Raw genomic sequence first — 18050 nt, forward strand, 5'->3', positions numbered from 1 at the left:
GGGATTTTGTCTTACTCAGTGCACTTTATTCGTAAGGCCACTTATGTCCAAGGCACTGTACAAGGGGTTGCAAAGAAATTCGAGAAAAGGAATAAACATCCTGTGCTTTTCATCTTTATTCCTTTGTTCCTGATGTTCTCTGCACCCCAAGTGTTCTTCTCTTTCCATCAGTCAAAACTCTCAGATTTCACCTTAAGAAACCTTTCCGTGTCCCCCAACCATAAATAATGTCTTTCTCCCCCAAACACCTCTTTTAAAGCACTTATCTCTTTTTAACTTGTATTATTCAATTTGATTCAACACACATTTATCCAGTGCTTATTTTATGCCAAGCCCTAAGCCAGACACTAAGCAGTGCAAGGAAAAACATTAAACAGTACCTGCCCTAGGGGAGCTCATGCTCTCACCAAGGAGACAGAAACATAAATACTTATGATGCAAAGGGAAAGAGGTCATAACAGAAGTTTATGCAAAATTCTATAGCTTACAATTAGGGGAAGCACTATGGAAACATCTAGATAAATGTGAGAAGATCAAGAATATTAGAAGGACAGCAGGACCCTCTCCCAGGAGTAAGTTAGGGAGGCTAGAAATCTCAGTCTAAGAGAAGCCCAGCACCTAGGCAGCCAACATGGCACAGAACACAAAAGCAGCCATTGTGTATGCTTGCTGCATCAATGAGCCTGAGGCCACCTTTGGGTCCCTATTAGGTCTGCTCATGGCCTTCAAGGATGACATAGGACCTCTTTTTCTCTGGTGGACAAATTCAGAGCTGCCTGGTGGGCCAATGGACCAGCAGAGCCTTGAGATCGGATGAAAAGGTGCCAGGTGCTTCCCAACCAAAATCACAAAACTATACCATACATACTAATGGTAGACTCTAGCCTGAGGCCTCAAACAAATAGATGGGGCCTCAGGGATCGTCAGGTCAGGCACTAGCCCAGATCAGCCGTTCTGCAGGACGCAGACGACAAATGGGAATGATGTTGAGTGAATCTAAGACATCCTTCTCCCTACAGCAGCACCAGGTCTTGTAAACCGTTGACCACGATGTAGAGGACCATGATGTAAAGGACCAGGGAAAAGGAGAAGACATCTCCAAGACTGAGCATTTACCCAGAAAGAATGAGTCACCAGTTCCTGACAAGATGGCAAACTAGCATAAGCTGCTAGCTTCCTCGCCCAAAATTAATGTTGGAGAGTCTACAGCAGAGAAAATAAGTCATGTATCTGAGGCTCTAAACATAAAACTGTGAGAAATCCCTGGGAGACAGAAGGCTCCTGACAACTGAGAATAGTTGTGTGTGTGAAAGGGACAGGTGGGTGTGTGAACAGGGGCGGGGGAGAAGCAACAGTGGGAGATTAGGTTGGATCTCAAGCTCTGGGCTTGTATGTCCTCCCCCACCCACGCCCGCACCCCCACAAACACACCCACCCCACCCCCCGACCCCACAGAGAGCTCCTTGAGATAACCACTGTCTACTTAGAACAAGCAGCATCACAATCCAGGCATCTGGGGATTCCAAGTATTAGAGAAATCCTAAAACTCTCCTGGGATAAGAATTAATGGAACCAGTAGTGTGCTTCCAGTCACCCAGGGGCTCTCTGCCTTGGAACTCATGCCTTCTCTCTTCTTTAAATGCACAGGAAGGTGACAAACTAGGATTTCAGACCCTCCCCACTACACATTACAAACAGAATAACAGTATCCACAGGGGAACACAAGTTTATAGGTCAACGTAATTTGACACTGGGGAATAATACCACTCTAAAAGAAAGATAACAAACGGAGCATCATGCATCTCATGAAGCAGGATAATTGGGAAAGATGGACCAAGATTTTAAAATAAGCATAATAAATATTCTGAACCAAAGAGACACTATTGAAATATGAAGTAGGTGGAAGTCATAAAAAATAAACTAATAGGAATATTGTGTATGAATAATAATTGAAATAAATTGAAGGGATAAATAGCTGGATGAATAACCCTAAAGAGACAGAATGTGTAAACTGGAAGATCACATTGAGAAGTTCTCCTAGAAAGCATCAGAGAAAATACAACGGTAGAAAAAAATTTTTTTTTAATTTATTCATGAGAGACAGAGAGAGAGAGAGGGAGAAGCAGAGACACAGGCAGAAGGAGAAGCAGGCTTTCTGTAGGAAGCCCCATGCGGGACTTGATCCTGGGACTCCTGGGACCGCTGAGCGACCCAGGCATCCCAACTACAAAAATTTTTAAAGAAACATTAAGATAAGTCATAAGTAAGCAGAGGTACTAATGTCTAAATAATGGAATTCCAAAGAAGTGAGAAAAAAAGAAGGGAGGAAATATTTGAAGAAACAGGAATAAAAGATGAAAGACTCTAGACTGAAAGGATTTGTAGAGTCTCAAATAGGATAATAAAGAAAAAGCCACATGTAGACATATATTACTGAAATTAAGAAATCAAAGACACCAAAACAAAACAAAACAAAACAAAACAAAACAACAAAAACCCTCCAAGGTTCCAGAGAGTAAAAGAAGTCATCTAAAAAAAAGGTAAAGACTCAGGTTTTATCAGATTTCTGAACAGTATATTGGAAATCGGAACACACAGAGAAATATTTTCAAAGTATTAAAGGAAGAGAACATTGAACCTAGAATTTTATATATAGCCAAATTGTCATTTATATGCAAGAGTGCCACTGAGATATTTTCAGGCAGATGAGGTTTACCACAGTTATCCCATTTTGATAACTCTCTTGGAAGAGCACTCAAATAAAAAGAGAAATAAATCCAGGAAAGTGCTGCTAGAAAAATTCGATGGAAGAGTGATCAAATTCCTTAGTAAAGCTTGTCTAAAACAGCAAGTATCAAACAAAAGATTAAAAGAGAAAACACATATTTATAACCTTCAAAACTAAGATTTTAGACATTATCAAACACATAAACAGAAGTGCAGATTTTAAATTAAAGCCAACCACCACAAAAATAAAAATTGAAGATATAACTTCTACATAAGCATAAGAAAATGTTCCTATGTAATGGAAATCATAACAGAAGAAGAATTAAAAGCCAGAAAAATGTAGAATAAATGGAAAGTATGAAGTAATATGGCAGAAATAGGCCCAAGTGCATAGGGAAATGTATTATATGATAAAGGTGTCATCTTCAAATCACTTAGAAAAGATAGAATTTTAAATAAAGGATGCTGAGACAACTGGATAATCATTTGGAAAAACATAAAATTGGAATCATACCTCACACTCTGAAAATGGATCAGACACGTTTGATGTATCAGTGAAACCACCCAAGTATTAGAGGAAAACAGGTGAATTACGTTATAATTTTGGACTGAGAAAAGGCTTTCTCGTTATGAATCAAAATCCAAAATCAATAAAAGATCACTCAATTACATTTAAAAAAACCTTTTGCATGGCTAAAATCACCATAAGTAAAGTCAAAACCACATTATATACTGGGAAAATATATGCAGAGTGTATCACAGATAAAAAAAGCTAATATCCTGGCATGTAAACAACTCACAAAAATCAAGGAGAAAAGTTCAAACAGACTAAACCAAAGAAGAAGGAAGGGGGAGGGAGAGAGAGTGAGAGAGAGAGGATATATTTAATAAATATATAAAATGATCATTGGAATATGAGAAAATATGAAAAATGCCAATTAAAACTCACTGATAGCATTTTGCAGCTCCAAGACAGGCAAAATATCAAAAGCTTTATAAAACATTCTTTTGACAAGGATATGGGAAGACAGACACTCAAAGTTAACGCTGGTGGGAATGCAAAATGTTCCACCCCCACAGAAGGGATTTGGCAATTTCTAACACAACTACATATGCATTTCACCTGTTACCCAATAATCCTACGTACATGTATTTACTTTGAAGATCCATCTCTAAGAATAGGAAACAAAATGTGCACAAGGTGACTCATCGTAGAGTTATTTATAATAACAAAATATTGGGAATAATCTATATGCATACACACAGAACAGATTGGTAGAGTAAGTCATTGTATATGCATACCTTGGCATAACATCCAACTGTAAAATTGAAAAACATCTCTATAAATTAATGTGAAGCAATTTCCAGGATATTTTTAAGTAAAAGACATGGATAGTATGCCATATATTTGTAAGAAGGAAAGTAAAATAAGAATATATGCCCATTCTTGCAAAAAAAAAAAAAAACATAGTTATATAAATCAGTGAAATCGGTTACCTGCAGGAAATGAGTCAAAACCATGAGGAAGTGCTTACGGGAGGGACAGAAACTTCTCTAAATGTACTATTTGTATAGTTTGGATTTTTGACCTATTTAAATGTTTCACTACACGCACAAGAAAATAAAACTAAATCATCAAACATGGAGAGGGGGAAAAGACCCTAAAATTGAATGTGGATGGAAATAAATGAACTTATCTCTATATTAAATCAATAAGATAACCATACAGAAGGGAAAAACCAACCCAATTAATTAACTTTTGGGCATAGTATTTGGGCTCTACAGTCTCAGTGAGACATACTCTAAAAATAAGAACTGTACAGAAGTTTTGAACTGTATCCAACAGCATTGTTTTGATGGTGGTATGGGTATTGCGATTCTGAAACTATTTTGTATGTATTATGGCAACAAGGAAATGAGTAAATATACCAAAGCTCCTGAGAACCAGGGAGGTTGAAAACCTGTTGAGAGAATCAGTGTGCAAGAACGAGATACACATAAGGAAGGGGAAAAGAGAGTATTAGATTGGAATTAGAGGTGTGATTACCTGATTTTTTTAAGGATTCATTTTTCTCCAATCTTATTGAAATATACCTGAAGTGCACTAACCACACATACTTAAAACATGCAATATGTTCAGTTTTGACAAGTGTACATTCAAATAAAACCACCCTCACAAAAAGGATGGCAAACATCTCTGTCGTTCCCAAAAGTTTCTTGGTGCTCATCAAGATCCCTCCCTCCCTGTATCTCCATCTCCACAAAACCACTGATCCTTTTTCTGTCATTATAGTATAGAGTGCATTTTATGGAACTTTACAAAAACCAGACTATATAGTATATATTTTTTGCCTGATTCTCTCATTAAATATGATGATTGGAGATGCATGCATGTTGTGCATCAAAGCGGAGTCCTTTTTACTGTTTCTATTCCTAAAATTGAAATGGCTCTGTTATTAGGTTCATATAAGTTTGTAACTGTTATGTTTCCTAATGAATTGTCCTTTTTATGACATGTTCTTCTTTACCTCTAGTGATAATCTTTATCTTGAAGCCTATTTTATCTGATCTCAATATAGCCTTTCTTATGCTTATTATTTGCAAGAGATCTATTTCCTTTAAGTATTTGTATTTAAAGTGTGTCACCTGAAGTCACTCGTAGTAGGGACTTGCTTTTTTATCCACTCTCTGCATTTTAGTTGAAGGGTTTTGACCATTAGTATTTAATGTAATTAATATTGTTGGATTTTGTTCTACCATTTTACCATTTGCTTTACATTTTCCCTTTATTTTTTTGTATTTCTTATCCTCCCTTTCTAGTCTTCCTTGGGATTATGGAAATAATTTTTAGCATTCCATTTTAATTTGTCATTGGCATTCTGGCTAAATCACTTTGCATTGTTTTGTAGTTTTTTGCTGTAGATATTAAAAATATATATACTTCCATATTCTAGTAAAATATAGGCATTTTGCAATCATATAAACTCCTTTAGTACTCACCTCAACTGACCTTTATGTTATCATTGTCATTGTCATCGTCATTGTCGTTTGTATTTTATCATCACACATTGAAAATTCCACCAAATAAAAGGTTATAATCTTTGCTTTGGATGATCACATGGGGTTTTTAGAAACTCAAAGGGCATCCGGGTGGCTCAGATGCTCAGTTAAGCATCTGCCTTATGCTCGGGTCATGACTTCAGGGTCCTGGGATCAAGCCCTAAGTTGGGCTCCCTGCTGAACAGGGAGTCTGCTTCTCCCTCTCCCTCTTCCCACCTCCCATTCATGCTCTTTCACTACCTCTCTCAAATAAATAAAGAACATCTTTTTAAAAAATAAATAAAAAATTAAAAACTTAAAAGGAAAAAAGAAAAGGTCTCTTATATTTACTCAGATATTTGTTTCTATTTCTTTCTGTTTTTCTTCCTTCATTCCTCAAGACCAAACTGTCTTTTGCTATTATTTTCCTTCAACCTGATGAATTTCCTTTAACCAATCTCACAAACCAGGTATTCAGTGATAAATTCTCTTAGTTTTCTTTTATGTGAAAACAGCTTAATTTTGACTTCATACCTGGAGGATATTTTTGCTGGATATAGAATTCTGGGTTGACAGTTCTTTTCTTTCAGTACTTTAAAAATGATGTTCCATTGTCTTCTGACCTTCAGGGTTCTAACGAAAAAATCTCCTGTCATTAGAACTTTTGTTCCTTTATATGTAATGTGTAGTTTTTCCTCCAGCAGCTTTCAAAGGGTTATCTTCACCTTAACTTTCACCATTTCAATTATGATGGGTCTATGTGTAGTGTTCTTTAATTTTATACTGTTTGGAGTTCATTAAGGTCCTCGACTCTTGAATCTGCCAACATGAAAATACAATAAAAATCCAATAAGATATTACTGAGAGACTGAAGAGCAGATACAATGATGGCCCAGAAGAGGAGTAGTCAAATCTCCCATGTTGAAGCGGAAGAGATGCCAAGAATGCATGGAAGCTGGTATAGAGAGCACGGCAGATACAGTCTAGACATAGGGACTGTATGAGCAAAACCATGAAAGGTGAACATGCAGACCCCAGCTTTTTATTCTCCAGTGCTCTTCCACTTCACATCATCCTTAAAAAAAAAAAAATTATAACCAGCAGCTTTGTTTTGTGAAATTCTTTCTTTTTTTTAAGTTGACACAGAGAGCAAGACCTGAGCCGAGAATAAGAGTCAGATGCTTAACAACTAAGTCACCCAGGTGCCCTCCTGTTTTATGAAAATCTTAATGGCATCTTCAGATGCATTTTTTCTATCTTTTTTGCCTTTTTAAGAGCAGGAATAGCATTTCTTCCTTTCTCTGTATCTTCTGAGGATGCCTAACATAGGGCTTTACAAATTAAGACAAATCAACCAAAAAACAAACAAAAAAAAAAACCCTTCTCTTTAAACAGCATGTAGGGACTGATTCTGGTTCATCACTTTATGAAAATACAGTCGCAGAACAAAGAAAATCATTTTTTCCTATTAAAAAACTTGCCTCTTTAGACAGTAACAAGTTAATTGGTTGAAGCAGTTTGAGACTCTTAGAAACAGAATAACTAAAAAATTTCATTTTCTCACCCAAACTTATACCAATTAAAACTAACCCTCCAAACCTTAGATGTTTATCCAGCGTTAATTACTACATTTAAGGGGCTAAAATTAAGTGCTTTGTTGGTTTCTCTAGATAATTTACATATCATTACTTTACAATTCATGTTGCAATGATTTTTATTAAAATTAGTACATGAAAATGGAATAATATTACCTCTAAGCTTTCAGGACCCTAGGGTCAGAGTCATTTATTCTTTCTCCTTTAAAATTATAATTGTCAATTTAAAAAATATATATGTGGAACTTAATGATTTATTTTTAAAAGGAAAGCATGAAACAACAATGGGTTAGTATTTATGATTTCAGTGGGCTTGTATCAAGCCCACAATCGATGCTCTTTCATATAGAGGGCAAGAAGAAAAAATAGAAAGGAGCAGAGAAAAATCAGCTAGCATAGAGAAGAGAAAGAAAGTTCAAAAAAAAAAAAGGGAAGTAAACAGAAGAAATGATGTTGACTTCTCCAATTTAACTGTGGAGCTCAAAGAATAGCCAAGTACCATTAGTGCTCCCAGGGACACCGTTTGGGAAACTCTGGTTATAGCCATCCTCAAACGAGAGCCAGGGGTACCATGTGTCATTAGTGCAAAAAAAGTGTGGGGTCCAAAAACAAAGACCCGAGCGCTATTTGGCAGCACATAGGCATCCACTACCTGCCGGTGGAGGGACGTGGCCCTGGGTGACCACAACCCAGTCCATGGCATGCTCTCCCACTGTCGCTTAGGAGAAGCCTAGCCAAAGCTAGTCTGCAGTCAAGGGGTTCAGTTTGAAAGGTTTTGTGAAGCACAGTTCACCCATGAGAGGTTTCTGCCGTTCATTCCGACTCTGGGCCCCTGGGAGCCTTCACACAAAGTTGGGAGAATGCTCTAGAAACGAGCTCCACTCTTGGGAGGCCAGCTCTCTCACTGTGCTCTGGGGGAAGCAGCACGATAGGAGCTAAGGAAACACAGATGCGCAGATCCTCCGCGATGCCCACCCATCCCAAAGGCAGGACTCATGAGTTCTGGCCATAGACTTCTCCGTTCCTCCTGTCTACCGTCCCCCATCTTCCCTTCCTCCAGTCCCACAGTGCTTGCGGCTGTCTCCTCTGCCTCCCTCCCTCCCCATCCTCATTTTCCCCCTTCCTCTCTCTCCTTTGAGGTCCTACAGGCCAATAGGGTCATTCTGATCAAATGGGAATCTGCTGGAATTTCCCCTGGGCCCTCTCTCCCACTCCTGATAAATCCACCCACCTGCCCCACTCCCTCCATCCCCAGCTCAAGACATCCCAGGCTCGCTGACAGAGGAGTCCGCGGGAGGGCTGAGGATGGGGCTGTTTGTTGCCCGTGTCACTGTATGTCTCTACGTTGGGGGCGGGTGGTTGTTCCTGGAGCAGAGTCTTCTCAGAAACCTTCTTTCCACTCACATCCCTCTGCAGAGAGGATCTGGCCGGTGTGACATTTCCTGACAGCTCTGACAGGCCTCAAGGAGACAATTAATGCCTCACAGCTGCCTCTACCGGGGGAAGGTGCTGGAAAAGGAGGAAGGCGGGGGAGGGAAGAGTGTAAATTTACAAAAAAAAAAAAAAAAAAGTTTTAAAGTCATAGTAGAGACTAGGGAGGGAATGGAATCAGAATCTTACTGAACAAATTCCTCTTGGAATCCCCTCCAGGCCCCGAGAGTGGACAACCTGGGGCAAACTGATGGAATCACCGCAGAGAGAGACTAATAGCTCTGTGTCGGAGCTTCTGGAAAGAAGCAGAAGGCCAATGGCAGAGCCTCTGCCCTGGCCTGGAATCCTGAGCTGCTGGACCTTGAACCCTGCCCGCCTCACGGTGGTGGAGACGGAGGCCGCCTGAGGCTGAGGGCCCGGGCTGCCAGGGCCGGGGGGAGGGCGGGCAGCCCCTGGAGGGTGCTTTCCGATAAAAAGTCAGCGGGCCACAGAGATGGGCGGGAGGGACTCCTTCCTTCCCAGACACCCCCACGTCTGCCTGGCCAGACAGATGGGCCTTCCTCTGGGCTTTATAGATTAATGCGTCCTTCTTATCAATTATGGAGACAAGAAAGTGTAATTTTCTCCCCATGTTTATACTGTTCAGGATTAATCTGCCTGTAAATGGATAATCTGTCAGCTTTCCGAGACACTGAAGTGGGTTGGGGGCGGGGCAGGAAACGGGGAAGAGATTTACCAGTGGGTAATGCCATCTGCTTTATTAGGTTGTTTTATAAACCTGACATTCAATTTGTTCTGGAGGACTTGGTGACGGATTATTCTGTAAATTCCCAAATAATTACGATTACCAGAGAAAGAGAAAAAAGGGGGAGAGGGAGGTGGGTTTGGAGGGGTGGGGGGTGGCCAGCAAGACCGTGAGTGATGGTTCCAGGGGATGGCATCCATCCCCGGCCCCCTCCAAGGGGGGCTGGAGGAGGGCTAGGCTCAGGGACCCGTGGAGGGGGGCGGGTGTTGACTGAAAGGGCCTGGAGAGCCCTTCCACCTGGGCCTCATCCCTTGTCTCCTCTCCCCCGCCTTCCAACCTCAGAGTCTCTGCTCTCCCCAACAAGAGGCCAAATTCAAGTGAGCCGGGTCAGCGTCATCAGCGTGGATATTATATACTTTCTCCTGTCACCCATGTCTGAATCCCAAGAGAAATTACTTCAACTCCCTGTGCCTCAGTTTATTCAACTGTAAAATGGAGACAGCGGTAGTACTTACCTCCTATGGGTGCTGCTAGGATCGGTCAGTTCCTACACACAATAGCGCTTGGGGCCCGCGAAGCCCTGTACAAACTATTATTTGCATTTTTATCCCACAGACCTGAGCCTGGTGCTGACAATATTGTACGCTCTGGATAGATACCGGATGGTTGAGTCTGAAAAATCAGAATGAGCTGATAAGCCCCTTAACAACCAGAGGCTTCACCCCTGCCCTTCCATCCCATGCTTGAACACTGCCAGGGACAAGGAGCTCCCTACCTGCTATGCAGGCGGTGCATCCCATCATCAGGACAGGTCCAGAGAGTCCTCAAATAAAGACAAAACCCGCCTTCCCCTAGCAGAACCCCCCAAAGGGTTAACCCTGCTGGGTTTGCAAAGGCAGGCCCAGGAGAGCCTCTGGTAAAGCATAGTCTTGATTATGAGCTCCGAGAGCTCGTTTTTCAGCAGAATGCTATTCAATTACCCCATGCACGCTTATCTTTTAAATTTCCAAATGCTGCCTTCCACGGCTTCTATAATCTTATTTGCCGCTTGTGCTGGGGTGGGAGTGGGTGGGGGAAAGAAGGCCACACGGTGTGCGCCCATCCTTGTGTTTCGGGGTACAAGTGGGTGGTCACAGATCCCTCCCAAGGAGAGAAGGGTGGCAGGATCGGAATCCTTATTACCTGCCCTCTCTGGCCACCTCTGCACCTTCGTGTTTCCGAGGATAGTTCTGTGTAACCTCAGTTAGTGACCAAGGTAAAACAGGCTCAGGGAGTGGAGCCACTCTCTCTGCGGCTTCCCACAAAGAAAATGTCTGTGCCTTGAGGGACAGCTGAGCAGATTAACTCCCCTTTACATCTCAGAGTGCTTTCTTGACCATCAGCCCCCGTGCTATCCGGGTGTAAATATTAAATACACCAAGAATATTATCCTTCTTTCAGAAACTGATGCATAGTTAGGTTAGATTGTTTGTGTCCCACAGCCACACAAGGAGTTGGGGTTTGGACCATATAGTGGGCTGCCATTGTGTTGCCTGTCCGGAACCAACCGCTCCACTTCTTCTGGTCAAAGAACCTTCTTTCCTGTGGGGAATCCATCCCAAGTGGCTTGGATGGGACTGTAGCTGCCCTTTTTCAGAGATGTGCACAAGACAGGCCAATCAGGATAGTTCGTGCCCTTGGCCACAGTCATCGGATCAGGGATAGGCATGTGACCAAAACAAAGCCAATTAGATCCTTCCATTGGACTTTGCTACTAAAGTGATAAGGGAAGATGCTAATCTTCCTGGAATTGGCCGTCTGGTAGGATGTGAGGCTTATGCTATCAATGGCCACCATGCTCACCATGAAGAGAACACCTGACTACGATTTGGAGAGACAAAGCCCCGATGACACTTGGAAGTCCTAAACCTAGTCGTACCTGAAGCCTATATTCTATTTTTGCTCGATAGCATGAGTTGTGTTACTGTCAGTAAGGCCTCCTCCCCATCCTCAAACTTTATGTCACAAATTCAAGGTGTCTGTCAAAGAAGGATTGGGAGCTGGGTGATCTCTTGCATCTCAATAGGAGTTGGGCCATACCAACTTTGGGGGAAGCCCTCCAGTTCCCAGATGCTTCTCTTCTATTAATACTCCCGTTTCCCTATTATTATTCCTGTGTGTGCTGACTCATGTTTCTCTCTGCAGGTGTTGTGTTTCTCCCACCCTCTTCCCAATGACCTTTGTCTCTGTCTATAACCAAACTCCCTGGGGACCAGTTCTAGGTCTCCTTCATCTCTATCAATTTCTGGTCCCAAGGATCTCGAGTATCGGAGATATGGAGTCTGGTGGCTTGAGGCTATCTACATATTTGTGTGGGTGTGAGTGTGTTCTTGGGGATATGTGAGAAGGAAGGGGGTGGGACTGCCAAAAAAAGCATCTATGCTGCAGATTGGAGGAAGAGGGAGAGAATAAAGATCGGAGCAAACAAGATTCCAGTTTGCAGCGTGAGAGGTTCTGCTCCGTAACCTCAGCTGGCTTTCTGTTAGCATTTACTCAGATCCATCTTCTACCAAGAGAAGATTAAGGGAACTTACAGCTATGATTGTTGACGTCCATAATGGATGACATATATGTGGTGTTCACTTCCTTAATTGTGCACCCTGCCCTGGCCCCGGGCCTCCTCAGGGATCCTACGAGCAGCCCCACTTCACCAACTGCAGTCCTCACCAACTGGCCTTCCCAGAGTCTCTGGCTGAGCTGACTAGGGAAGGGCTTTCCCTGCAGAAAGCAATCTGTAGAGATGGGACGAGGTGACCGATTTTTCAAATGTGCAGACACCAAAGCAAAGCTGCAAGTACCGTAAAGAATCGAGAAAGCATGACACCACCAAAGGAATCAAATAAAGCTGCAGTAATTAACCCTAAAGAAATGGGTATCTACAAGCCGCATGACAAAAGAGTTCAAAATAATTATCTTAAAAAATGAAAAGGCAAGCCACAGACTGGAAGAAAATAATCACAACTTATATATCTGACCCGAGGCTCATATCCAGAATATATGCAGAATTTTTATAGCTCAACAGTAAGAAAATAAACTCAACTGTAGCAACTCAATTGTCGAAAGACTTCATTCACAGAAGGAAGTATAGCAATGTCCAATAAACACATTAAAAGATAGATGGCCAACAGTTAAATTAAAACCACAAGGAGATGCTGCTTCATTCCCAACAGAACAACTACAATATTAAAAATAGACAATACCAAGTGCTGGTGAGGATGCGGAACAACTAGAACTTTCATACGCTGCCGGTGGGAATGTAAAATAGTACCACCACCTTGGAAATGAGTTTTGCAGTTTCTTAAAAAGTTAAACACGCACTGGCCCTTCAATTATTAGGTATTTACCAACGAGAAGTGAAAACAGTGTCCACACAAAGACTCATCTATCAATGTTTGTGGCAATTTTATTTGCAATCGCCCAAAGCTGGAAACAACTTTAATGTCTATCAACAGGTGAATGGATGAACAAATTGTGGTACATCAGTACCGTAGGATACTACTTAGCAATAAAGAAAAGCGTGGACTGTGGGCAGATACAGCCACAGGCATTGATTGCAAAAATATTATGTGGAGTAAAAGGAGCCAGATATGCACAAAAGGACTTACTACCTATGTCTGTGTACGTGACACTTGAGAACATGTGGAATCACTCTCCGGTGCTGGAAATGGGAATAAGCATTGCCTGGGGTGACCATGGGGGGCTGGCCATGAAGGTGCCCAAGGGAACTTTCTGTGGTGATGGAAATGGTCATTTCTCTCTCTCTCTCTCTCTCTTTTTAAAGGATTGTCTTCATTTATTCATGAGAGACACAGAGAGAGGCAAAGACACAGGCAGAGGGAGAAGCAGGCTCCTGTGGGGAGCCCGATGAGGGACTTGATCCCGGGACCCCGGGGTCACACCCTGAGCTGAAGGCAGATGCTTAAGGGCTGAGCCACCCAGGCGTCCCAAAAATGGTCATTTCTTAAATGGTCATTTCTTAACCACTACTCTGGAGTGGTGGTTATATGACTGCTTCTAGTTGGCAAATCTCATCAAACTGCACACATCAAATGTGTGCATGTTAGGATCTGGTATATTCCTCGATTAACAAACTATTTCTCAATCAAAACAGATGAGGGGGCGGGGGAGGACAAAAGCCCGGAGCGCGTTGCCCCCAGCCTGCTCTCCCGTCCTCAAACTGCAGGTCTCCCTGCCCGAGGAGGACAGGACGCCTTGAAGTCAGAGTCTCTAGCCTTGGTCGTCACGGCCCGGGGCCCACAAAGCTGGAGATACACAGGCCAGGTGTTCCTTGGGACAGTCCTTAATGGAATGCCAGGGAAAGAGTCGACCCTGAGGGAAGAGACCCAGGCTGCTGGGAGGGAGCGGAGGAGCAGGTCAAGTCCGTGCCACCCGAGTGGCCCTTGCTGTTGGCGCCCCAGGTGCCGTGTCCTCCCCCCCCCCCGCGGGGGTGCCCACGCACCATCCATTCGGCGTAGCTGGCTGTCTTCACTTCCTTGGGCTGTCGAACCAGAGCTCCACTGACTAGGGGCCTGAAACAACAGGAATGTATGCTCTCCCCGTTGTGGAGGCTCAAGTCCCAAATCAAGGAGTCCAGGGGCCCTGCTGCCTCCGATGTCTCTAAGGAAAGATCCTTCTTGGCTTCTTCCAGCTTCTGCGAGCCCCAGGCGTCGGTTGGCTGATGGCAGGTGTCACTCCAAACCCCGCCTCCGCCCTCACAAGGCCACCTTTCCTCTGCACCTCTGTCTGTGCCCAAATGTCCCTCTTCATACAAGGACACCAACGACCCTACTCTAGTCTAACGTCATCTCAGCCTGGTCACACCACAGAGACTCTCTCTCACCAGTACGAGGGGGCAGGACGTGAGCCTGTCTTTGCGGGGGACGCCGGCCAACCCTGAACCCCAGGTGTGTGGGGACAGCGCTCCCGCGGAGCCGTGCGTGTGTGTGCACACCTGCGTGTTCTGGCGGGGGCATCCGTGCAGCGGTCCTGGGTGTTACCAAACACGGACGTTTCTGTCTTTAATAAGACAAGTCTGGTTTTCCCCCATCCCCTGTTCTCAGATTCCTCGTCTGCCTACGGCCCCTGTGCCCACGCACCCCAGGACAGCTTTTCAGTGGCTTCTCACTAATAAAACGGTTATTTCCTAAAAAAAACAAAAAAAAAACAAACAAAAAAAAAACGGTTATTTCCTGATTGACACATTCCTTCCTCCAATTATACACGTAACTCCTCCGCTGGCTTTTTCCGGAGAAGGGACAAGAGGCCCAGGACTCGGGCTGACTCAGGACACACGTACCGACACCCGCTCACACTCACTCAGTCGCTCACTCACACCCCCTTTCACAAGGAGCAGTCAGGGTGTCGTTCTCAGAGCGTGTTGAGGACCCCGGGGAATCCTCTTTATTGAAATAAAAGCCTGCAAAGCTCCCGGGAGCCCTCACAGCCCCCAGGGGCTTCTACTAGAACCATGCATGTACCTAAAGATGCAAACATGAACATTATCATCTCAAAATACTCTTTGAAGGTAAAAATCCCAGTAACAATTCATCGCCCAAAATATTCCTTGAAGGCTGAGGCTGGTTTCTCTGCTGGCAGGTGGTAGCCGGCGGGGTGACAGGACACATGGTGACCTCCCTCCGCGGCCTGCTGCTCGCTCTCAGACACGGGCCTGGCTGTCCGATTTGCCCAGTTTTTTTTTAAATTTTTATTTATTTATGATAGTCACACAGAGAGAGAGAGAGAGAGGGAGAGGCAGAGACACAGGCAGAGGGAGAAGCAGGCTCCATGCAGGGAGCCTGACGTGGGACTCGATCCCGGGTCTCCAGGATCGCGCCCTGGGCCAAAGGCAGGCGCCAAACCGCTGCGCCACCCAGGGATCCCTGGCTTTCCGATTTGAAGGTGGGCCCCGGGACAGCCACGGCGGTCACTCCGCATGGCCTCTCCAGCACCGGACAGAGAGCCTGAGCGGAGACTTTGCTCAGCCTCCCTTCAGAGAAGTACAGTCTAAGAAAGTGGGAGAAAAGTTCGAGATCATGTATCAACCTCTTCATTCTACGGAAGGAAAAACTGAGGCCTGGAAAGTAATTCAGCAAGGCCCAAGCTCAGGGGTCGGGGGTCTCCTACCTCCCCTGGGAAGCCTCCTTGCCCGTTCACCTTTTGCCTCACCCACTCCATCCCTTCAAACTTTGGAGGTGAGGGTGGTGGAGAGGGAGGCTGCAGGAGAGGCCGCCCTCCCCCATCCAGAGAAGGTTTAGAAGACAGCCACAGGCGAGGATCTAGTAAGGCACGGAAATCCTCCCAGGGGCTGACTGTTCCCCCGCAGCCCAGCCTCCTCCCCCCCAGAAAGTCCAGAGCACCCACCGCCCACTCCAGCCCACACCGCTGAGCTATTTAACCCAGAGACACTACTGCTTCTGTGCTTTGATCCTGCAGGCACCAGCAGCTTTTTGTTCTATTATTCACTGCGGGGTGGATGCTGGGTTTTCTCTCCTTATTACAGGCTGTGGCAGGGCTGCCCACCGCCTCCCCAAGGCCACTGGATGATATCCATCAATAAGTTAGTAGCAGCAACTGGATTCGACATGACTTTTGGGGGAAGGGATTTGCACCCATTCAAAATCAGAGTTATCTAGAAGCCTCTTTTTTTTTGGAGGAGATTGGAGAGGAAGACAATGTGGATAAAAATGACAGACGCTCACGTAGAGCTGGTGCTAAGAGGCATCTCTTATCTGCCCAGTTGAGCAGCGAGCTTTGAAGGCAGGTCCTCCTCTTCTATGTCCACGTCCCCCACAGCACCCAACACATAGTGATCTGGGATAGTCACTTCCCTTCTCTGGGTCTCAACGCGCCCCTCTATGCGGCGAGGGCTTAAATCTCCAATGAGGCCACCCAGTCTAGAAGAACATGTCTTGAAGAACACGGAACATCAGTGTCACCACGCAGAGTCCACACCATGGGCCTTCCAGACCCACGTTCTGTCCGTGGCATCTCCCCTGACGGGAAGTCCTTAGGGTACCCTCCATCACAGAGTGCTCAGATAACCTTTGCAGAAGCAGATGTGGTGAGGTTACACCATTAAACCCCAGGATCTGCAGCCAGGGGGAACGTTCAGAGGCCAGGGAAAGGAAATACCCTCTCAAGGAATGCATGGCTTCTGCAAACATGGCACGCCTTTGAGAGTTCATATTTTCTTTTCCCAAGGTGCTCTCCTCCCAATCAAAACTCCAGGCACTGAAAGCCCCTCTGGTGGCGCACCCGGTGATGTCCATCAATGGGGACAGAGTCAGGAGCTAGGAGAGTGTGTAGGGCAGAGAAGCCCTAAGGAAGCCACCGCCTGGCAGCCCTAGAAAGGCAGGTGGAAAGGAACAGAGGCACGGGCCAGTGGTGATTTTCATGACAAATCTTTATATCTCTGAGGAGAGGAAACACATTCCAAAGTAATCGCCTAAGACAAAAACAGGGTGGGACCCAAGAAGATCAAGGACAACTCAGAATCAGGAATTAGGGGGGAGGACCGAGCACATGCAGCAAGTGATGGTGAATTTAAAGGAGACCATACGCAGTGTGGCTCCCTAAGCAGACTCACATGATTCTCACCCCACCGGGGGCCTTCACCTTCTCAGCTAAACCTTCCCTTGCTGGGGTCGCCCTTCAGACACCTTAGGACTGGGTGGGTCCCCGGGGACCCCTCCCCCCTCCCCCCACCCCCCACCTTGCAGAAAGCTTGCCTCCCTGGGAGCCTTACTAGTCCACATAGCTGATGTCTTTGTAGGGCGGGCCAAGGGGTGGGCGCTCTCCTCCTCCACCCCCGTTTACAGCCCCCCTCCCTCCCCCCGTGGACTTGGGGCGCTGGGCCCAGCTAAGTTCTCAGTCTCCCTGCCACCCCGCCCTCCTCCCTGAGCAGCAGCGTTGTTTTGCCAGCAGCGCCTGGCTCAAGGTCAGGGATGGGGCGGTGGTTCCCAGCACGGCTATCACCTGACATTTACTTTCCAGGCTGTTGACTCCCCAACAATACGGTGCATGCCTATTTGCAGGGCACCTTCCGTCTAGGTTTCCAGTAATCCATTCCCACCAAACAAACACGCAGGGCTCCCCTGGCCCTGCGCGGACCTGGAAAAACACAGCGCCTGGCTCAGTTCCCGGCGTTGGGCTCGCCCCCGCCGCTCGGGCCCGCGCCGGCCTCGCCGTGGCGCCCGACCCCCGCCAGAGGGCAGCCGCGGGCCGCAGGAGCCCCGCCGCGCCCGCCTCCCGCCCGCTCGCCCGCTCGCCCGCGCCTGCGCAGACCCGCGGCCGCCCGGGCCCCCGCCCGCCGCCGGGGCGGAGCGCGCTGCTGCGGGGCTGGGTCCCGGGAGCGACCGGGGGGCGGGTCCCAGCCGTGCGCCGTCGGGGCCGGCCAGCCTTCCTCCGCGGCTCCCCCTGCACCCCCCCGGGTCCCCCGAGGGGCGATCAGAGGAGTGAGCCGCGGCCGTGGCCCG

The 18050-nt window shown here is 45.8% G+C and overlaps 1 long non-coding RNA gene across 1 annotated transcript; it reads left to right on the plus strand.

The window, feature by feature from the left end:
• Nucleotides 1-448: 448 nt before the first annotated feature.
• On the plus strand, nucleotides 449-9516 carry LOC144315275 (uncharacterized). Its single transcript, XR_013381023.1, has 3 exons — nucleotides 449-572; nucleotides 1020-1319; nucleotides 9012-9516. It is a non-coding gene; the product is annotated as an uncharacterized LOC144315275 (long non-coding RNA).
• The last annotated feature ends 8534 nt before the right edge of the window (nucleotides 9517-18050 follow it).

This window comes from Canis aureus, chromosome 6 (genome assembly GCF_053574225.1).
Source record: "Canis aureus isolate CA01 chromosome 6, VMU_Caureus_v.1.0, whole genome shotgun sequence".
In the NCBI taxonomy this organism is placed as follows: Eukaryota; Metazoa; Chordata; class Mammalia; order Carnivora; family Canidae; genus Canis; species Canis aureus.